At 44.7% G+C, this 23,313-nt stretch overlaps 1 protein-coding gene across 2 annotated transcripts in view; it reads left to right on the top strand.

Annotated features, from left to right (window-relative positions):
- Nucleotides 1-23,313, top strand: part of CLDN10 (claudin 10) — a 109,985-nt gene that overhangs the window by 12,164 nt on the left and 74,508 nt on the right. The gene's annotated exons all lie outside the window — the stretch shown is intronic.

Genomic DNA, 23,313 nt, shown 5'->3' with positions numbered 1-23,313 from the left:
TGCTCAGCCCTGACCCAATGCCTTCTCTGAGCCCTAAGCTCTGGACTCAACCGATCTGCCTCCTGGTTCTGTGCCCTCAGCAGAACGTGCTCTTCTCCCACCCTGTGCCCTGGGAAGAACGACTGGAGTATGTCTCCAAGCTGTGAGCATTTGTGGAGAAAGGAGAAGCAGGTGGGAAGGAATGAAGCGGGAATACACAGCCTCGTTAACAAACAGGAAGGCAAACCGTTGGGCGTGGCCTTGGTAGGGGGTGGAGTCACAAAGAGGCACCAGCAGACAGTATTATAGAAGTATCTGGGATCCATTTATATCATTTGGGAAAATACCCATGTTATGCTACTGACAACCTCTATCCCAGATTCAAGTGAGGACTAGCAGAGTTTTGAGCCTGAGAGAAGGTAGCGCTTTCCCCTCCGTATTCCAGCTGCAGCTCCAATTCTGTCCTGAAGGGGGCACCCAGGTTCTTGTGGATGCAGTAATGTCGCCTCCGCTTTGCCCTGCTCTTTCTGCTTCTGTTTCCAGTGCTTTCATTTATTCTTACTGGGAGTGTGTGGGGGGGAGGGGGGGGAGGGGGGAAGAGGGGATCTGCCTTTGCCCAGGGTGGCGAGCGAGCCAGCTTGTGGTCTAGTTCCACCAGAATTATAAAGCAGATTCACCCTAGAGTGCCCGTACCATGTGGGCACACACATGCAGACACAGCTGGTTCTGCAGCTAACTACACATCTGTACCACTCTCGCCACGCAGAGACCTCTACACATCTCTCTCTCTTACACACACACAGACTCACATTCACCATGCAGGTACCGCACACACAGAGACACACATACACCCATGTACAACCATGCAGGCTCCACACCAAACACCCACGCACCACTCACCGTGCAGAGCCTCGCACGTGTCATACCCAACAGCCAGGAGAGTCAACAGCCAGACTTAGAGACCACGGATTTCACAGACAGAAATGTGGATCCCCTGGGGCGCCTGGGTGGCTCAGTCAGTGGAGCATCGGACTCTCGATTTTGGTTCAGGTCATGATCTCCGGGTCCTGAGATCAAGCCCCACATGGGGCTCTGCACTAAGTGTGGAGTCTGCTTGAGATTCATTCTCTCTCTCTGTCTCCCCTCCCCCAACCCCACATGCGTGTGCACACGCTCTAAAAAGGAAAAAAAAAATGTGAATCTGCACAGGAACAGTTGAAGATCTTTGCTCATCAGCACCAGAATAAGAAGTGATTCACACTGGGGCCGGGGTCAGCAGAGAAAACTTGGCTTCCACCGCGCGGTCATTTTTGTCCACTAGACGTACTCGAAATCGCCTTATCTTTTTTCAGATCTTCTAGCCTGCCAAGTATTCCCTCAGGTGAAATTTGGGGTCTGGCACATTGTGAATACTCCGTAATAATCAGTTCCCTCCTTTCCTTCCGGTCCCTTTTCCTTTCCTCCCTTCCTTTCAGATTGCAGACCTTGAAACCTGACTTCCTATTCAAATCCCAGATCTGCCAGTACTAGCTGTGTGACCTTGGTCTCTTACTTAACTTCTCTGTTTCAGTTTCCTTAGCTTTAAAATGAGGCTGACAATAGTATCTTCACTATGAGAAAGGTTAGAGGAGTTGATAGATCAGTGAGCTGCTATTGTTGTTTGCTCAAAGCCACAAGTGTAGCCTTTTAAGACTGCTTTGAATCCTGACTCGGTCATCTTTCTACTAGGCACTCTCCCAGCTTAGCATCATCTAAAAACCTTCAGCATATTCCCCGTGGTCTCTGGGGGATTCCTTGTATAGAGGCGAAGACACCTGCCACCCTCCCCCACTCCTGCCCCAGAATTCCAAATCTGGGGGGATGGCCACACATCCTCACTTCCTTGCCTCTTCCAAACTGCTGACTCCAGGCTTTCCCCAAGCCTGCCCTCTTTGGAATTCCATGTCATTTTCTTTATATCTTCCCCACACCCCCTCCTGCCTTTCTCACGTGTTTGGATGAGAGCACCACTCAGCTGGTCCCCTAGGCCGGGAACCTGGGGTCACAGAATGAGCTCCTGTGGCTTCTTCAGACCCCACATCCGGGTCCGTGGCCAAATTCTGTAGCATCCGCCTGCCCCCCCCCCCCCCCCCGTTGTTCCGGTGCGGGGGTGTGTCTTGTCTCGGGCTCCGCCTGGGAGGCTCGCAGCTGAGCTAGCCTGGGACCAGGCATTAGGAAGACATTATTTCCTGCTCTGCTACCGGCTGTCCTCGCGGCTGCCCCGCACGCTGCCAGGTAAGATTGGCAAAGGCGAGCTTCTTCCAGCTTCCCCCTGGGCTTAACGGAGCTGCCTTTAGGGAGCGCATCCTCCATGCCAGGCCCCACTCTGGGCGCCTCCTTCCATGCCCAGAGTGACCCTCTGAGGTAGGTACCGTGGTCACATCCATTCTAGAGATGAGGGAAGGAGAGTTTAGAGAAGTTCCGTAACTTGCTCAATTTCGTGGCTGAGGTGGTGGCCGTGGCAGGATTCAAATGTCGGTCTGTGGCCTCCAAAGCCAGTGGATGGCCTACCCACCGAGGACCCCTGGGGTCCCCACAGCAGTGCTGACTCTCTTCCTAGTCTCCCTGCTGCAACCAGATTGGACTTGGTGCGGAATCTGTTTCCTAGTCGGTGCCTGTGCTCACGCTGTTTGGGGCAAATGCCTTTCCTTGTCATCCCCTGTGCCGTTCTACCTTCAACCTCCACCTCAAATGCCACCTCTCATGCAAAGCCTTTTTTTTTTTTTAAGATTTTATTTATTTATTTGACAGAGAGAGAGAGACAGCCAGAGAGAAAGGGAACACAAGCAGGGGGAGTGGGAGAGGAAGAAGCAGGCTCCTAGCAGAGGAGCCTAATGTGGGGCTCGATCCCAGAACCCTGGGATCACGCCCTGAGCTGAAGGCAGACGCTTAATGACTGAGCCACCCAGGCACCCCAAAGCCTTTTTTTTTTTTAAAGATTTTATTTATTTATTCAACAGAGATAGAGACAGCCAGCGAGAGAAGGAACACAAGCAGGGGGAGTGGGAGAGGAAGAAGCAGGCTCATAGCAAAGGAGCCTGATGTGGGGCTCGATCCCATAACGCCGGGATCACGCCCTGAGCCGAAGGCAGACGCTTAACCGCTGTGCCACCCAGGTGCCCCACCCCAAAGCCTTTTTAATCTTCTAACCAGAAGGGACCTTTGTCTCCATCTGCCCCCCTCCCCCACCACAATGGCACTTGGTACTTTCCTTATTGTGATTTTGTTTCTCTGGCTTGTATTGTGGTTACTCATGTACTTGTCCTTTCCCACTAGCTTATAAACCCTGTGAAAACAGAGATTGAGCAATGTCTCTCTGTCCTTTGCCTAGAAGAACGCCCTGCACAAAATCTATGCTGTATATGTGCATGGTGAATTAGTGAATTTTTTGTTGGGTTGAATGAATGGTTGCAAGTATAGGACCACAGGGGCTGGTTCACCATCCTTGGTGCCATAACTGAGTCTATCTGGACAGGTAACAGGCTCACATTTCTCCTTTCTGTCCAAAAGCATAGCATGAAAGAAGTTGTAAAGCATCTTAGTAAACTCATCAAAAGAGACAGAGTCTAATATGGCCTTTCTCCCTCTCAGGAATCATGCTGGCTCCTGACGGGAGCTTCTTTCTTTAATAAGAGCTTTAAACCCATCTCTTCAATGATCTATTCTAGAATTTACCTGGGGTTTGCTACCAGGCTTACCAATGGCAATTTCTGGCATGTATCGTTTTGAAATTTGGGACATTTCCTTAATCCCTAGCCTTCTCCCTGGTCCTTGTTTTCCTTCCAAGATCACATCTGATCCTTTCATTCAGATGTTCACATTATGAAAAATCTCAAGACCATTCCCAAAGTTCCTTTTGGACCACAGGAAACAGCCTGTGTTTGAAAGGTGAACTGAGAAATCAGAATGTGATAAAAATGACTGATCCTTTGAACAGACGCACTCTCTGCGGATTTTCTATCCCCTGAGTGGTTCTGGTTCCTCTTGGTAATTAATGACTTTGAGATGTGGATGTGGCTGCTGGTCTTGTCCATAAATCATCCAGCCGTGCATGACCACAGTCAGCAGAAAAAAGACCTCACCAGCTCCTCATCTGCTGGGTACTGAGGAGCTGCTGGACCGCACGGCCGTTTCCGTGAGGGCTCAAGTTTCTGTGTGTTATGAGCAGCTTGGTAGAAAGTGCAAGGTAAACATAAAGTGCCATTCACTGAAAGCAGCCTAAATTATAAGTGCTAACCTTCTCGAGATAGCTGGGTGCTATTTGGGTTATCTGGGTTACAGAACAGGTCTGAGGATGATTGCTTTGGAAATAGTCCTGCTTTTACGTGTCTTACTTTAAGTCAGATGGTTGCAATGAGGAGTGGAAGTCGTTTTTTAACAATAAGTTATTTCCTTCCCGGATTTTTTTTCCCTGTCAGGATTTTCTCTTAGTTACCCGGTTCCCCCCACACACACCCCCCGCGACCCCACTGCACCTCCCTAGCTTCTTAAAGTATTTGTGATGATCTTTTATTACTAACTTAGCTGACGGGTCTTCTCTTCCTATGTATAAATCGTGACTCTTCCCTTAATCAACATTTATTTATTTATTTCTTACTTTTTAACCTCTCTTGTATCTCGTATCTTTGATTTTATTTTTCCTGTGTGCAGAAGTTATGTTCTGCACTACAGCAAACTGTGAGGACCAATGCTATCATCTGTATACATTTATGCCCCAATTCAAGTGCAGTCCAGGCAGAAACCAGACTTTTTCAGGGGCCCTGCTGTCTGTATTTCTTTTCTTTTTTTTTTTTTTAAAGATTTTATTCATTCAACAGAGATAGAGACAGCCAGCGAGAGAGGGAACACAAGCAGGGGGAGTGGGAGAGGAAGAAGCAGGCTCCTAGCAGAGGAGCCTGATGTGGGGCTCGATCCCATAACGCCGGGATCACGCCCTGAGCCGAAGGCAGATGCCTAACCGCTGTGCCACCCAGGCGCCCCAATGCTGTCTGTATTTCTGAGCTTCCCTGCTGATGCTTATAATTATCTCCTCATCTGCCTGCTGTTATCCTATGTTTGCTATGCAGGTATGGCTTCTAGAAGAGGCCCCCTGCATACTTCTCCCACTGTGAGGCCTGTGATCTCCTAGGGTACCTGCTTCCCTCCTCCCACTTGGAATTCCAGTGCCAGCGTTTCTCCCTCAAGGTCATATTCCCCCTACTCCTGGCCTTGGATGTCACTATGTCTACCCTGTCTCTTATTCTCCTCCCTCTCTATGTTAACTGCAGATAGACTGTCCCAAGGATCCCAACACTGGTAGCAAATTCAATTCACCTCTGGGTAGGTGTTTCCCACAAAAAGTACGCACAGCCAGGACGCAAAGTCAGGATACGGTTTATGTGGGTGCCATATTGGGCCAGGACCACAGAGTCCTCTCTGACAATTTAAAAAAGGCTGATGCTGGGACCAGGTCATGGCTCGAGCTCCATTCTCTCTCTCTCCCCACCCTTTCTGGGGGTTGATTGCGGGCTGAGAAGGAAAATGGTGCCCTTTCTGCAGTCTGGCCTCATCTTAGAGGTTCAATGGTGCTGGTAGAAGAGGGGCGGTGTCAGCATGTGGAAGGATGAAAGGGGAAGTAGGGACGTAGGGAGTCTGTCAGGGTGCCAGTTCCTTTCAGAAAACTCGACTCCAGTGAGAATTTGTGAGCGTGAATACACGCTGAAGGCAAAGATGCTATCCGGCTCTGTACACAGTATGTGATTTTCAAATGCAAAGGGACATTTGCGGAGCAAGTGTGGTGCCTAATTCCATCTCCCCTTCACAACACAAGTTTGAATTCCAAACCTGCAAGTCCAGTAAAAAAAAAAAAAAAAAAAAAAATCCGGCTAGTTGATTTTTTCTGCTGGTGGGACTTTCCTGCTCTCTCTATGCTTTGCTCTGTACTGCCTAGTCTCTGGGGCCACAAATGTTGTATGTTCTTTGGGGCACCTGGGTGCCTTAGTCAGTTAAGCTTCCGACTCTTGGTTTCGGCTCAGGTCGTAATCTCAGGGTCGTGGGATCAAGCCTCGAGTTGGGCTCTGCGCTCAGTGCAGAGTCTGCTTGAGATTCTCTCCTTCTCCCTCTGCCCCTCCCCCACTAAAATAGGTAAATAAATCTTAAAAAAAAAAAAAGGCAGTTGAATATTCCCATTTCTGGAGGTTTGATGATTCCTGGGCTCACCCTATCTTCCATACAACCTCTTATGGTTCTTGGAGCCTGTGTTCCGTGCCGGTTCCCAGAAAATAGACCACGGGACCAGGCTCAGGCAGGCAGTGGCCTCACTGGTATTAGACAGACGCCTCCCTTCTCCCCCCAGGGACCAGCTGGACAAGCAAAGCCAAGGGCCTCCAAGGACATGGTTCCCTTGATTTCCTCTGCCTTGGGCCCCCACTGGTTCTCATCCCCACTGTGAGGCTTGTGATCTCCTAGGGCACCTGCTCCCCTCCCCCAAGCTTTCAATTCTTTGCTGTATTTGATAATAATTCTGAATATTGAAGGAATAGTGCCACAATTTTTTGTGCTCTTCACAGTGCAATGACTATAGACATGACATGCTCTTAAGTTTGAGCTGCATTTTTAACATTTTCTCTATCATTTTCTTTTTTAAAAAAATATTTATTTGAGAGAGAGAGAGTAGAGAGAGAGAGAGAGCACAAGCAGCGGGAGTGGCAGGCAGAGGGAGAGGGACAAGCAGGCTCCCTGCTGAGCAGGAAGCCCGATGTGGGGCTCTATCCCAGGACCCTGGGATCATGACCTGAGCCAAAAGCAGACGAGGTGCCGCTCTATCATTTTCTTAAGACTAGAAAATAAAAGCAATGAACTAAGTCTTGGTTTGTAGCATTTGCCAGTATCTGTGGTATAAATGGTATAAATACTCCTCCTACGGCGATTTCAAGCTACCTGCATGATGTCCCTGAACACAGAGTTGGGAAGATATGCCCATTAGCACACAGTTGTGTGGCTGTAACAGATCTAAAAGCCTCAAGAACATAGAGAATGATTTAGGAAGTGATGAGTTTTGAGTACTTATTACCTTTTTCTTCAATATAATTTATTTCATTGTAAGTTCACATACTTCATTTTTTTTTTTAATGGCCGTGTTTCAAAACAGGCATGCAAAATTCCTGAAAATTTAACAATTGGCTCTCAGACCTGTTATGATCCCGGGCAAGTCAGCCCCAGCATATGGCTGGTTATGGATGAATGTACTCTATCTTGCCTGCTGAACCGCAGATCGGGGAGGGCAGGCTCCAGCCTCTAAGTGTCCTTGTTTTCCCTTTAGTGTCTTACACATACCAGATACAATATGACAACAGGGAATCCAGGGAGAGAAAATATGCTCCCTCCTTTGAATCTACCTCATAGGTGAACAGATTTTTCCTATGGCTCCAATTTCAGACTACTTTGTCTCACTATCACTAGTATATTTGTTTCATTTCTCCTGCTCCATATTAGCTTCGTACAGCTTGGAACCCAATCTTACTCATGGTCCAGGACTCCTGGATGGTAGGACATACTAGATTTCATCATTTCTTGATCTTTTCAATAACGGACAGTTTGCCTTTGTCCAGTCAAAATTCACCTCACTGGCTGTGGGTCTTGGATTCCTCCCTGTCCAGAAACCCTGCTAGTTCTGTGTTTCACATTTGGGAAGTACCAGTTCCCTTCTATTCCCACTTTTCCTCAGAGTCCTGTCTTAGAACTAAGGTTGTGTTCTCCTTAAGAGCTTGTGCCTTATTCTTTTCATCTTTATAATTCCGACAAATGGTAGAGTACCAGGAGAACAAGACAGATTCCGTGCAAAGTGCTGGCTGGCTGGGTGGTTGGATGGATGCATGGATGGATGGATGGATGGATGGAGTGCGCTAGAGGGAAGTCAGACTCACAAGAGTCACTGATGAAGCAAGAAGTTCTCTCTCTTTGGTCTTTAACACCAGATCCAACATTTCTCTTAGCCAGTAGGAGACGCATTAATTAATTCATTAATTAATTAATTCATTCAACAATATTCATTGTTCAAGGCACTAGAGACACAGCAGAAAACAAGACAAAGTCTTTGTCTTCATGGAGCTTAGGTTCTAATGGGAGCAGGAAGACGTGAGGAGGGTATAGTGGGTTGAATGTTTATGTCCCCCCACCCCCAAATTCATATGTTGAATCCTAACCCCCAGTGTGATGGTATTCAGAGGTGGGACCTTTGAAAGGTGATGAGTGAAGGGATTTGAAGGAATTGGTGCCCTTATAAGCCAGGAGCTCTCTGCTCTCCAGCATGTGGGGGTACAGTGAGAAGTCTGCAACCTGGAAGAGAACTCTCACCAGACCCAACCATGCTGGCTCCCTGACCTCCGAATTCCAGCCTTCAGAATGGCGAGAAATTTCTGTTATCCATCCTGTCTGTGGCACTTCGTTAGAGCAGCTGGAACAGACTAAGACACAGGGACAGCGGGACAGCCCTGTATACGCCATATATGTACTAGTCATCCTTTCTGCATGGATGTTCATTTGTCCTCCCTCTCTTAACCTTTTTGGTAACGTTCCATCATGGCATTTCTTTTGCTTTCCATACTTTGTTTCATTGAATCTTGAAGAACTATAGTCTGACAAACAAGGAGCCAAGTTTGGGGCATAGATGGATTAAACAGAGATTTTCTCAATATGTTTTGGAACTATAGGAACATTTGGTTCCCCTGGTCCATTAGTTTTTCCTAAAGGCGATTCCTCCTAAAGCTACCGAGGCTCATGGCAGTGCTCGAAGGAAAATGTACACTTGCTGTGCTGTACTAAGGATTATTTCCTATGGCCCCTAATAGAAACATATGTTTTAAAAATTCTCTTCCTGTAGCCTACTGGCTAGTGGCCATGGGATTCAGTCCAACCAAACACACATATCCACCCAGCAGCGCAATGTCATCTGTTAGCCTTTTCCCACACAGAACGTTCAACATCTTCTTAAAGGTGCAAGGAAATTGTTCATGTTTATTTCTTTGTGAAGTTTTTGATTTGATCAAACACCAATATACATTGAATTTAAACTGTCTAATGGTAAATTTTTAATAAAAAATAAAACAAATTCTAAGCTCCTGGAAAACCAAAACAGTAACTTATTTTTCTCTCTCTATTGCGCGGTACTTCCCTAGCTCAGAGCGTGGCAAAAATTGGGGCTCTGTAAGTTCATTTGTTGGCTGAATGAATTTATTTATTCATGAATAAATTCTTTATTCATGAATGAACTTATTTATTCACTCATTACTTTTCTTCCTTTCCTTGCATTTTATCTGCTGTTTTCTTTATTCTTTTGACTCAGTAATACTTTTCATATCATTTTCAATAAGAGAACTGAATAAATTCATATTGACCTGAATTGAAAAGAGAAATGGAAACAGACAGAAAATCTTTAGCAAATTGGACCAAAACTCTCCCCGTGAGTTGCAAATTAATCCGGTGAAATGTTCCGGATGTTTTGGATGAAGGAATTCTACCCCAGACAGGTCACACTCTCTTACTAAGCTCGGGTCCAGTTGAAGGAAGGTCCCTCTAATCCAACACATCCTGCGACCTTAATTTAATTATGAAACAACACCTTGTGCCAGTGGAGCTGGACTTGAGGATGACTTAGCAAAAGTCTCTGGTTTGATACTGCAAACCGATGCCATCGAACGCAATGAAAAGGACTGCGTCAGGCCAAACCTCAGAGGCAGGTCCAAACAAGCTAGAGGAGGCTTCTTATAATGTGATGTTAGGAGTGATGAACGTGTGTGTCATCTGGCGTTAAACTTTAATTTTGCATCCTTTAAATATAAACTACACTTGCTGTCTGCACAGCAGGCGGATCATTGAGCCATCTCTACTCTCTTGCCTTACTTGTGGGGGGGGGGGAGCGGGACAGAGGGAGAAGGACAGAGAATCCCAAGCAGGCTCCATGCCCGGCATGAGCCCCACATGGGGCTCGAGCTGACAACACTGAGATCATGCCCTGAGCCAAAATCAAGAGCTGAATGTTGAACCAACTGAGCCACCCAAGCGTCCCTCGCTGGCCTTCCTTTTTGAAATGCAACTTATTTTTAGGTTCTGCCAACTGTTCTTTCTCATCTTTACATTTCTCTAAATGTCTTAAATTTGAAGGCAGGACTGAAGCAGAAAGGCAAGTAGGCAAAGACAGAGCTGACACACGTGCTTGTAAGCCATGCAGGTCCCAAACCAAACACATCATGTTCCCCCATAAAAACACTTCCTTTCCAGCCTTCCCTGTGTTGCTGTTCGCCTGCTCCTCTGTCTCCCAGCAGCATTTTAGCATACCCGATCTTGTCCGTTGTTGTCATTCATGCATTTGCCTGCTTCCTTTTTTTAAAAACTTTTTTTGAATGTATTTTTTGAAGATTTTATTTATTTATTTGAGAAAGAGAGAGTGAGTGAGAGAGAGAGAGGACAAGTGGGGGAAGGGGCAGAGGGAGAAGTAGGCTCTCCGCTGTGCAGAGAGCCGGATGCGGGGCTCGATCCCAGGACCCTGGGATCATGACCTGAGCCGAAGGCAGACGCTTCACTGACTGAGCCAGCCAGGCGCCCACATTTGCCTACTTCTTGAGGAAGACTCTATTTTAAACCTGGGATAGGATGGCAGGTCTGAAGTCTAGTCACCTCCACGTCTCTGGAAATGACTCTGGTTTCCTGCCTAAATAGGGGCTCAGAAAACATTTGTTGAACAAAATTAAATCAGTACAGTTTCACAAAACTTACAAAACCTGCTTCTGATGAAACGACCACCTTCTACACTGCAGGGTTAGCTGTGGATGCAAGTGGATCCTCTTCTTTTAAAAGGACAGGTGTGCAGCTCAGGGGAGACCAAAACAAAGGTGTCTGGGGCTCTGTGCTTGGCACATTCTCTTTTTTAAAGAATTTTTTTAATTAAAAATAATTTTATTCTAATTGTGATATGGTATATAATAGATTAACTCAAAGGAATGTTTTCATACAACATTGTGTGTCCAAAAAACCACATTAAATTTACTTCCACCCAAAATATCTGTAATACAAATTTAAGGTGGATCTTCCCTTATAAAAATTTGGGAAATGAAATTTAGCATTCCTCCTAACATCTTTCTGCTGGTTAATTTTGATCTGTCCTTATCAGAACAGTCAGACTCGATTTCTTTTTTTTTTTTTAAGATTTTATTAAAAAATTTTTTTTTCTGTAATCTCTACTCACAATGTGGGGCTCAAACTCATGACCCCCCAAGATCAAGAGTCACATGCTCCATGGACTGAGCCAGCCAGGTGCCCCTCTGTACATTCTTTTTTTTTTTTTTTTTAATATTTTATTCATTTGACAGAGAGAGAGACAGCCAGCGAGAGAGGGAACACTAGCAGGGGGAGTGGGAGAGGAAGAAGCAGGCTCATAGCAGAGGAGCCTGATGTGGGGCTCGATCCCACAACGCCAGGATCACGCCCTGAGCCGAAGGCAGACGCTTAACCTCTGTGCCACCCAGGCACCCCTGTACATTCTTGATAACTGACAGAAGAGTCTTTGTTATCTGTGTGACCTTGTACTTGGTCAGGCACATACTGATGTAGGGGGATTTCCTGTTGCTACCACTGTTCGTTCTAGTCGACTCTGGCTTCAAATACTTTGCAGGTAGAACTTACTTTGGTTCCTTCCAGATACCAGATATCATTTTGGGGCCCTCCGTTTTTCCTGGGAATGCCACTAGCCTGGAATTTGGATGGTTTCCAAATAAAAACCCCTCCCAAACAGGAAAGGGAGCCTGGATTTGTCGTCATGGTATCTGACTCTTCTTCCTCCTGATGACGTCATAGGAAGCCAAGCTCCCCAGACTGAGCAGCCATTCATGTAGAAGTGTGCACAGAGATCTCTAAGGGTCTAATAAAAATGGGATGGCATACGAATTAGCCGTTGTCAGAAAATCCCTGGGTAGCAAACAGTCATAAATCCTCTTGGTCAACAACCATGCATATTCGTTTCCTGCATCTGTGAAGTTTAGCCGGTCTAAGCTGGGCTCAGTTGGGTGGTTCTGCTGATCTTGGCTGGGGATCTCTTGCATCTATGGGTCTGCTGGGGGTTGGCTGATCTTAGGTGGGATTGGTTAGGGTAAACTAGGTTTTTCTCTACCTGCCCACCCCCTGGGACCAGTAGGCTACCTGGTCATATCTTTTTCATGGCAAAAGCAGAGCAGAACAAGCTGGATCCCACAGGTGGTTTTGTAAGCCTCTTCTTACATCATGTCTTCTGACAGTGTCCAAAGCAGGTCACATGACTGAACTTAGAGTCATGGGATGGAGAAATACACTCCTCATTTTGATGGAAGGAGCTGCAAAATCAGGTGTCTAAGGGCTTGGTTATAAGAAGTCAAGAATTAGAGCCACCAGTGCAGTATGTCACAGGAAGAACATTTAGGCAGTGGCTTCCATTTATCTCCTCTCCTTTCTTGATATTTTGCAGAGAACACTTTTACATGTGGGATTTAAACTCTCTTACCAGGTTGGGCCCTTTTTCCTCCACATCCTTGTAAAATGGTCACAAGCTCCTCAACATTTTCACGTCATCCATGATATAAATAGAAAAAGGTACCCAGGCATGGGATTTCTTATGGGTTGAGGGAAGGGACAAGGGACAGGGATGAGATGGGGAGACCTTCACATATGATCACAGTTGGGGGAACAGTTGTGAAGGGTGTGGAAAGGGCAAATATCTTTTCAGTGGAATGTTGGATTATGCTCCTTTGCAGGACTGCGTTATCCTAGGGAGGGGAAAGCCCTTATGTTTCTAGGCTATTCTACAGCTCTGGCAAGGCAGAAATTAACTTGTGGAAAACTAAGAGTAATGCAGGTGATTCCTGTCCGTAGCAATGCAAGCAATCCCTGCTCAAGGCAACATAAAAGAATTCTGTCAGGTAGAGACTATAAAAACCAGTCATAATATCTTACCAATTCCTCCACAAACTAATAACAGTAATAAAAAACTCATGGGCTAATGATGTCCATTGAATATTTGCAGGGGAGTCACGATTTTACCTTTTTAAAAATTACCCTTTAATACGACACTGCTGAATTGCTTCCAGATGATCATCCCTGTAGTCACTTCCGATGATTTTGTTCATTCAGCCTGTAAAGCAGTGTGTTTAAATTTATCAACACCGTAATTGGCTTTCTTTGATCTTTCTCTAAATATATTTTTTAAAGATTTTATTTATTTATTTGACAGAGAGAGAGAGAGAGACAGCGAGAGAGGGAACACAAGCAAGGGGAGTGGGAGAGGAAGAAGGCTCCCAGCGGAGGAGCGTGATGTGGGGCTTGATCCCAGGACTCACACCCTGAGCTGAGGCAGATGCTTAATGACTGAGCCACCCAGGTGCCCCTCTAAATATTTTTTTAATGAGTAAATAACTTCCATAAAGATGGAGGCTTTGGTATCATAGGAAACCAAGAGGCTGAGAATGAGTCTGTGGTAGCACCGAGGGCCAGGATGGTTGGGTCATGCACTCCGCCTCACAGAGGGTTGGGGGCCACTCACAAGATGGCAGCGAGGAAGGAAGAAACCAGTGCCTGGTGATCGCTCAGCGCTGGAGTCAGCTTCCAGGTCAGAACACCCAGAAGTGTTTGAGGCATTAAATGCTCGGAAAAGAAGACACAAAAGCAAATATTGCCCAAGTACTATCCACACAGCAGCCGAATTGTAGCTAGAGGAGAAGAGAGGAAGGGTTTGGGAAGGAGGGGAAAGCACCCAGAAATGGGGAAAAGGTAAGCAACTCCAAAGACTCTGTGAGCTTACAATTCAGAGCATTTAGCAGTTCAGTTCCTGTGAGGTGTTTATCTGACTTAAAGGGAAAAACAATGTGTGGGTTCAGGAATACAAAAGAGAAATTCCCTAACTGATGTTTGTTCCACGAATCACAGACTGTAAGCTGCTGGCCAAGGACTGAGGCCTTCACAGTCTTTTTGTTTGGCTAGTTGGTGCTTCTGAAATAATTTGTATAAAAACGCTTTTTAGACAGGGCATGGCCTCCGGTAATAGGCCCCTTCTGTGTAGTAGCCCATATGGCCTCCCTCAGTTTTGCCCATGGAAGCGTTTGAGTTTGTACCCTTGACTAATAATTGTATCTTTAAGCACTTTTTGAAACCATTGACACAGATTTGATGCTGTAACATTATTTATAGCGGTTAGCCAGAGCCGAAGTGAGTTCAAACTCTGCCTCCTGTCTGAACACCCTTTGGCAGTGACCCCAAAATACAGGCCAACGACTTGTCCTGCAAAATCCTCTATTTTGGCAACACCGAGATAGTACTGTCTTTTCTTTGTGCCATTTATATGTTTACTTCATTTTTTAAAGATTTTATTTATTTATTTTGAGAAAGAGTGCACGCGCGCATGATTTGAGAGAGGGGCAGAGGCAGAGGGAGAGAGAGAATCTCAAGCAGATTCCACACTAAGCAAGGAGTTCCTGACGTGGGGCTCGATCCCAGAACCCCAAGATCACAACCTGAGCCGAAATCAAGAGTCAAATGCTTAACTGACTGAGCCACCCGGGCGCCCCTATGTGTTTACCTTAGATGCACAACTGCTGAAGTTGTCTGAATTACATTTCATTCTGCTGTTGTTTTCAACAACAAATCTAGTTCTTTTTTTTTTAAATATTTTATTTATTTATTTGACAGAGAGAGACAGCCAGCGAGAGAGGGAACACAAGCAGGTGGAGTGGGAGAGGAAGAAGCAGGCTCCCAGCAGAGGAGCCTGACATGGGGCTAGATCCCAGGACTCCGGGATCACGCCCTGAGCCGAAGGCAGACGCTTAACGACTGCGCCACCCAGGCGCCCCAACAAATCTAGTTCTTAAATAAGAATATTAATCCCTTTAACTTGGTATTATGAAATCCTTTAGTTTAACACCAATCTAAGTGGAAAACGTAGTCGAAAGACAGACCCCATGATTTACCCAGTCTTGGATGTTGTTTGAGATGATGAATACTTCCATGGCCCACAAACCCTACTAAACACGTCATGGGTATTATCTTTTAAAATCTCATCCTGTGGTGTTGGATTCCTAATTTCAGAGGTGAAAAAAAACAACAATCCCAAGACTTAAAGTTTTAAAAACTTGCCTACAATTATACAGCTAGTATTAAGTCTAAGTCTAAAGCACTTGCCCTCAACCTCCAAACCATCCAAAGCCTCTTGAATTATTGCACCCCAAAATACTCATTGATCAACTAGCAGGTGAATAATTAGAGACATTATAGGCAGCAAAGTAGGAACACACACACTTCCTAACCTCAAAAGCTTACTTGACTCTCCTCTTAGATCTTGGAAAAGTCCTTCATGATGTTGTCATTGTTAATGATCAAGATAGATTCAGGAAGACTCTTTCCAACACATTCAAGAAAACATTCTTCCCAGTCTCGACCCCTGGGACCCACCCACCTTCTAGCCCAAGTGTCTTCCTTCACTATTATTTGTCATCTGCTATGGTTAGAGACCTTCTAGAACAGGTGTTCTTTTTAATTATTTAATTATTTATTTACTTTTTGAATTATTTCTTTCCTTATTATTGTTTTAATGTAATGGGCATGGAGTCTAACACAGGGCTTGAACTCTTGACCCTGAGATTAAGACCTGAGCTGAGGTCAGGAGTCAGATGCTCAAATGACTGAGCCACTCAGGTGCCCCTAGAACAGATGTTCTTAATCTGGGGGCCCATGAATGTGGATTTTGTCAAATGCTTTTTCTGCATCTACTGAGATGATAATGTGATTTTTGTCTTTCATTCTGCTGATAAAATGCATTACATTAGTTGATTTTCTGATATTAAACCATCTTTGCATCCCTGAGATAAATCCTGTTTGGTCATGGTGTATAATTATTTTTATTGTTTTACTATTTTTTTAAATTGTGGTAAAATTTCTATCACATAACGTTTGCCATGTTTACGTGTATAAGTCTTAAATGTTGCTGGATTGAACTTGCTAGTATTTTGTTGAGAATTTTTGGGGTCCATTGATATAGATATTGGTCTATAGATTTCTCTTTTGTGTGATATCTTTGTCTGGTTTTGGTATCTGGCCTTATAAAAGAAGTTGAGATGGGTTTCCTCTTTTGCTTTTTGGAATAGTTCATGTGACATGTAGGGTGGAACTTGATTATGATGGGCTTAAATTGTCAAAGCAGGGGGTATCTGCATTTTACCCCAAGGTGATGAGGAGCCATGGGAGATTTTACTATAGAATATGCATTTCGATAATTTTTTAAAAATCACTACAAGTAAGGAAATATGACTTAAAACAAATGGGAACCCTCTTCATGAGATAGAGGAGGAGAGCTGAAATCATATAGTTTACGAGCAAATGGAAATATATTTGTAATAGACAAAAAGGAATACTGGTGCCTTAAAAATGTAAATCCAGGGGCACCTAGCTGGCTTGTGCCTATGACTCATGGTCTCAGGGTTGTGAGTTCGAGTCCCATGAGGCTGTAGAGATTACTTAAAAATAAAACCTTAAGGGATGCCTGGGTGGCTCAGTCGTTAAGCGTCTGTGATCCTGGTGTTCTGGGATCAAGCCCCACGACAGGCTCCTGGGAGCCTGCTTCTTCCTCTCCCACTCCCCCTGCTTCTGTTCCCTCTCTCGCTGGCTGTCTCTCTCTCTGTTGAGTGAATAAATAAAATCTTTTAAAAAATTTAAAAAAAAATAAAACCTTATAAAACATATATATAAATCCAGTGTAGAGATAGCATTTGAAAAAAGCATTTACTTATAAAAAATTTATTATGAAAATAATATACAAAGTGGAGAAAATGGGATAATGAGCCCCCATGTTCTGATCATTTATTTTTCAGCAATTATCAACACATGACTACTTTTATTTCTTCCATACCCTCTCCGCTCCTCAGTCTTACTGCAATCCCTGCTAAATTCTTGTCATTTTTTTAGAGCAGGAGAAAGAGAGAAAGGGAGGGGGAAAGGACAGAGGGAGTGGGAGAGAGAGAATCCCAAGCAGGCTCCACGCCCAGTGGGGAGCCCAATGTGGGGCTTGATCCCACCACCATGAAGTCTCGACCGAGCCGAAATCAAGAGTCAGACACTCAACTGACTGAGCCACCCAGGAGCCCACCTGCTAAATTATTTTTAAGCATCAGATACTGAAATTATTTTATCCACAAATATTTCAGTCTCTATCTGAAAAAAATAAGGACTTTTAAAAGCGTCTCATAAGTGTCGCTGCCCCATTTACATTTATAGTATTTCCATAACACTATCAAATATCCAGGCCATGTTCTGAATAGCACTGAGTCTCTCATAAATTTTTTTTTATAGTTGGTTTGTCTAAATCAGGATCCAGATAAGGTGCCTATATTGCATTTGATTAATATGTCTCTTAAACCTTTTTTTTTTAAGGTTTTATTTATTTATCAGGGAGAGAGAGCACAAGCAAGGGGAGAGGCAGACGGAGAAGCAGTCTCCCTGCTGAGCAAGGAGCCTGCTGTGGGACTCGATCCCAGGACCCTGGGATCATTACCTGAGCCGAAGGCAGATGCTTAACCACCCAGGTATCCCCTCTTAGATCTCTTTTAATCTACAGGCTCCCCATCCCTCTTTCTACTTTTGCAATTTATTTGTTGCAGAACAATAATTTCTACAAGCCTGTAGAATGTCCCATACTCCTTTTTTGTTGTTGATTGTATCTCTGTGGGGTGGTGTTTCCTATAATCATTTGCCTTGATCCATTATTGTACTAGAGTTTGCAGAATAGAGATATTCCAAGTCTAGTACCCCTCTGCACTTATTAGCTTGAATTCTCCTAAAAGAAGAAATTTACTTCATCAACTGTTTGGTTACTTTCTATAACAACTTCAGGACAGTTCTGCAGAAGAAAGAATCAAGCAATTATTTTAAAAATTTATTTATTTGAGAGAGAGCATGAAGTGGTTAGGGGCAGAGGGAGAGGGAGAAGCAGATTCCCTGCTGAGCAGGGAGCCCAATGTGGTACTCGATCCTAGGACCCTGAGATCATGACCTGAGCTGAAGGCAGACACTTAACCAACTAAGCCACCCAGGTGCCCTTCAAGCAATTATTTTGCCTTTCTTTTTCTTTCCCAGTTTAAAAAATTTTTATTTATTTTTAAAAATATACTTTTTAAAATTAAAAAAAAATTTTAAGTAATCTCTACACCCAGCGTGGGGTAGAACTCACGACCCTGTCATGACCGTGAGATCAAGAGTCGTGTGCTCCAGCAAGTGGGCAGCCAGGCGCCCCTCCCAGTTTCCAGAATAATGAGTTGGAGTCCTAGTTTCCTTCAAAGGAGTATGTGTTGTGATTGTATGAACCCACAGATTTTTAACATACTCAGTGTGTTCCAATCTTTTGCAGTCATTATCCTTTTGGTGCTGAAATCATATATTCTCTGGCCTATGGGCTCTTATACCTGGTTCCTAAGCCTTCTGGGCATGATTCTGTGGTCTTTGATAACTTCCTTGCTTGTTGGTATGACAACGTGTTCCAGGCTCATCCCTGACCCTGAATCAGCCATTTCTCCAAGGAGCTCTGTTCCTTCTAGTGAAATGGTATTTAGAAAGCACAGTCCGGGTGCTAAGGGTGCTCATTGCTATGAGTTGGTCGAGGCATCTAGGCCTTTCCAACTGACAGAGCTAAAAAATAATTGTTTTAAACCAAAAATACATATGTATTCTTACTAATATTTCTAATTCAAACTTAGGATACAGGGTTTTGACCTGATATTTATATATTTTTTTCTCTCACTGAAAATCATGGCTCCTAATTTAAAAAATTCTTAATTTCCTTTGCTATTAAATATACTATTCTTTTATAATAACTGTATCTTACCATCAGGAAATATCATAATATTGGGGGAAATCATGTTAAAAAAGTAATTACTGAAAATCATTTGAGATTTCTTTGCAGTTTGAGGGTTGTTTCTTTTTTTCCTTGGTATATACCCTACTAGGACTGTACAGTCCAGTTACTGTGGTTTAAAAATAGAAGTATTTAAACAGTCCAGATTCAGCTGACAGCCAGGGAGTTTTAGCCAACACTGAAGGCAGAAATGAGAGGTTATGAGCTGAGTGCTATAGCCAACTATTAACTCAAGTTTCTGCTAATTCAGGGAAGGATATGTACGTAGTTATATTTATAGTAATTCCTTTAACTTAACCATTGGTATTTAGGAGGAGTTCGACCCTTGCTAATGATCAATTACCCAACTGGCTGGTTGTTAATTTCGCTCAGGAGGCTTTGGTCTTCAGGAGGAAAGGGCAAAGTCCTACAACCAAGGAGGGTTAGCACGCTACTGAACCTTATAGGTCACCTGATTCAATCGCCTCTGTTTGCAGAGGAGAAAACTAAGATCCAGCAGAGTCTAGTAACTTGCCTAACATGGCACAGCTGCTTAGTAGCAGGGCGAGACTGGACACTTCTGCCATCCCCATTCCATGACGCTGCACCCTGCTCCCTTGCTCTCCTGTGTGAGTGCTGAAGGGTGTGGTCATCGTTGCAATGAGCAAGGCGGATCCAGTCTGAAAGTTTAGTCTTAAGACTCAAGAGACTCAATAAATGTTTATGAGAATTTACTCAGTCATTTGGTAAATATTTAGTAATTGGCTCTGAGTACATAGTGAGACAGCATTTATTGACTACTTTTTGTTTTTGCTTTATAACTTGTCCAGTAATAAATTGAAGAGAACATGTATCTGCATGTATCTGGTACAACGTGAAGCACTGGAGACTGTCAAACATTTAAAACAATTTTCTCACAATTTTTTATCAAAAAAACAACACATTACTTTAACATAATTTCTACTGTCCTGATTGTTAATGTTCCTTTGTGTCTAATTCAATAAACCATGACCACATACAAAACACTGGGCTTACGATTTTCCAACAATTAGAATCCAATATGGTGTGAGCTGCCTCCAATAGGAGGCTGTGAATTGTTACCAGAGATCCACAGAGGGAATTCCTGCAGAAGTCAGAGGAAAGGACGCAGTGATATCCAGTGTCGTTTCTAACCGTTTAATTGGATGAGAGATTTTCTTCTGTAATTTGTATGATGTCTAATGACAGTGGCTTGTTTGGGGGTAGAGAGTAGCAACCATTTATACAAAGACACACAACCTGTGTTTCCCTCCAAGCTCAGTTCTGTTTACAGCCTTGCCCACAGACACAACATATCAGAGAGTAAGAGGAAATGGGCCCTTTGGGGAAGGTCTCCATGCCACTCTCATCCTGGGGACCCCTTGTCACAAATGAAAGGACAGGCTTTGTGGGAATCACAGCGACTTGCCATTAGCCGTGCTCTTCCTGGCTGCCAGATTCTTGTCTCCCTTCTTTCTCCAGCTGTCTTCTGTTTAAATCATGCACTTGTTTCCTCTTCTGATACCCTACTCCCACCTGAGCTTTATTAGCACCTAAGTTCTTAGCCCAAGGATAAAAGAAGCAAGTGGACTCACTTGGGACTTGGAAAGTTATCTGCTGAAAGCCTGCGTGCTTTCAAAGTCATCTAGCAAATACTTGAGCCTCTACTGTGTGCCTCGCTCCAGGATAGGTGCTGGGGGTCCAAGAAGGAGACTCTGTGGGTGCTCTTTCAGGCTAAGAGGGGAAGGAAGAGGAAAAAGGAGCAGATAAAGGAAAATTGGTGAGGGACAGGTCAGGGAAAGTGAGGGTCCTAATCTCATGGAGGAGGAGGAATCTTGCTGGGCAAAGGGATATTTCACTTTCCCCCAAAAGGAGAAGAAAGAATTAGTCAATAAAAAGGAGAGGGGAGGGGTGCATGGGTGGCTCTGTCAGTTAAGTGACTGACTCTTGATTTTGGCTTGGGTCAAGATCTCGGGGTCCTGGGATCGGGTCCCGGGACAAACCCCATGATGGGCTCCACACTCAGTAGGGAGTCTGCTTGTCCCTCTGCCCTCTGTCTCCCTGCTTGTGCTCTCTCCCTCTCAAATAAATAAATAAAATCTTTGGGAGGGGGGAGAAGAGGGGAACTTCCAAGCTGGGGAAAGGCTGGCCCAAAGGTCCAGAACAAAAGAGTTCAGTAAATTTGAGGATCTGAAAGAGGCTAAGACCTGTTAACATAGGCTGGAGAGGGAGAATGTCTTGAAATGAAGAGGAAAGCAGGCATCAGATAGTGGAAGGGCTTGTCCCAGCACCTTCTCAGAATGTTCACAATATTTCCAGCTTGACCTGTGGATATATTCTTCAGTCCTAAAGGAGCTCTTTTCCAGCTTCTTAAATGGAATATCAGGGTTTCTCACTGAGTAGTTAAAAACCAACATTTGATGGGGCGCCTGGGTGGCTCGGTTGGTTAAGCATCTGACTCTTGATTTCGGCTCAGGTCATAATCTCAGGATCATGAGATCAAGCCCCACGTAGGGCTCTGTGCTGCATATTCAGCCTGCCTGGGATTCTCTCTCTCCCTCTCTCCCTCTGCCCCTCCCCCCATTCATGCTCTTTCTCTAATATATATATATATATATGTATATATATATGTATTTATATATATATACATATATATGTATTTATATATATTATATATCCAAGAATCAAGAGACAAAAAATTAAAGGCTAAAAAAAGAAACCCTCATCGTCAACTCCTTTAGACTAAATTTTAAAAGGATAGGATACTTACCACTACAGGTAATATGGTAAATCTAAGGTAATAGGGTTCTAATTCCTTTTACAGAATGCTTATTTTTAAACATTGAGATAATTGACATATATATAGTGGTATAAAACAATTCAGTATTGGTATATACTGTGACATGATCATCACAATAAGTGTAACATGTACCATCACACAGTTACAAAATTTTTTTGTGATAAAAATTTTTAAGATCTTAGCAACGCTTAAGTACACCCTTTTGCGCACCCCCACCTTTGGCAACCGTCAAACTGTTCTCTGTATCCACAAGCTTGGTTTTGTTGTTTTTTGGGGGTTTTTTGGCAGAGGAGGAAGTTGACAAAATGTTTTTAAGTTAAGAATGTGAGAGGAGAAGCTGGGCACCATGACCACAGAGCTGAGCCTGACTACAGCAGCCTTGGTGCTCGGAGTCCCAGGCTTCTCCTGTGCGCTGGGTTTCTGCTTGGGATACTCCTGAGACTTCAGTGTATATTACCACCCCTGCCCCTGGAATGAGACATAACAGAACACATTAGAACAAGGGCTGAGGGAGAGATGGGCAACGGGCACCCCAGGCTGCCATAATGCCCAGGGACTCCCGGTGATGGGGACCAGAGGAGGACTCTCCCCTCAGCCCGTCAGCTCTCCTGTCATGATTCAGTCTAGGCTGAATAGTAGCAAATTCCGTGCACACCCTATTTCACTACGTTCTCATTTTTTTTTTTAATTCAGCTGATCTCAAACTTGAGTGCCTATCAGAATCATCTGGAGGGTTCGTGAAACCTCAACCGCTGAGTTTTTGATTCAGCAGGCCTGGGCTGAGGCCACAATTTGCTTTTGTGATGAGTTCCAGGTGTCGCTGCTGTGGTCGGTCCAGGCACCACACTTTGAGAACTCCTGACAAATTCATTCCACAAAAACCGTTGAAGGGCCTGCTCCATGCCAGGCTGTTCAGCTTTGGCGGACATAAATCCCTGCCCACTAGTGGAGAAAACAAAGAAAGTATGACAACATAATGCAACAGAACAGAGCTCCGACGGAGGGTAGCAGGGTTGCAGTGGGCACGTGGAAGACGAAGGGGTAGCGAGGACAGGTCAGCTGGCACGGAGGGGTGTGGGTGAGAACCAGGAGGAAGGAGCCACGTGTTCACAAAAGGCAGGAGACCCACGGGCTGCGTCTTGGTGGAACTGGAGAGGAAAGCTGGAGTGGACAGCAGGGATGAGTATGGAAGAGGAGATCAGAGAGCCATGCAGGGCTCTGAGCCAGGGTGAGACCCTTGCCTTTGAGGAAGAGCATTCTGGTGGTAGAGAGGCTAAGGAGGGGGTGGGGACAGGGTGGTGTGGAGGCCGTTATGGTGGCGCAGATGAGAGAGAAGTCGTCCTGGGCCAGGAGGGAGCAGGTGGAGAAGGTAGGGCTGCTGGTCTCCCAGTGATGTATTCCTGGGGTAAATCACAAGGCCTGGTAGAGAAGGACATTAACTTTTAGGACACCTGGTTTTTGGCTTATGGTGAATTGCTGTCTGCTAAGTGGTCAAGGACACCACGAGCAGCGCCTCACCGAGGAAGCATACCAGCAGCGAGGTGTCACACACACTCGAGGCTGTCCCACAGCGGGGAGCAGACCGCAGCAGCTCAGGGCCCAG

The sequence above is a fragment of the Ursus americanus genome, chromosome 10 (genome assembly GCF_024610735.1).
Source record: "Ursus americanus isolate L20-20 chromosome 10, mUrsAme1.1.p, whole genome shotgun sequence".
NCBI classification, from domain to species: Eukaryota; Metazoa; Chordata; class Mammalia; order Carnivora; family Ursidae; genus Ursus; species Ursus americanus.
Note: the sequence above shows the minus strand (reverse complement) of the source record. Positions and strands in the feature narration are given on the sequence as shown.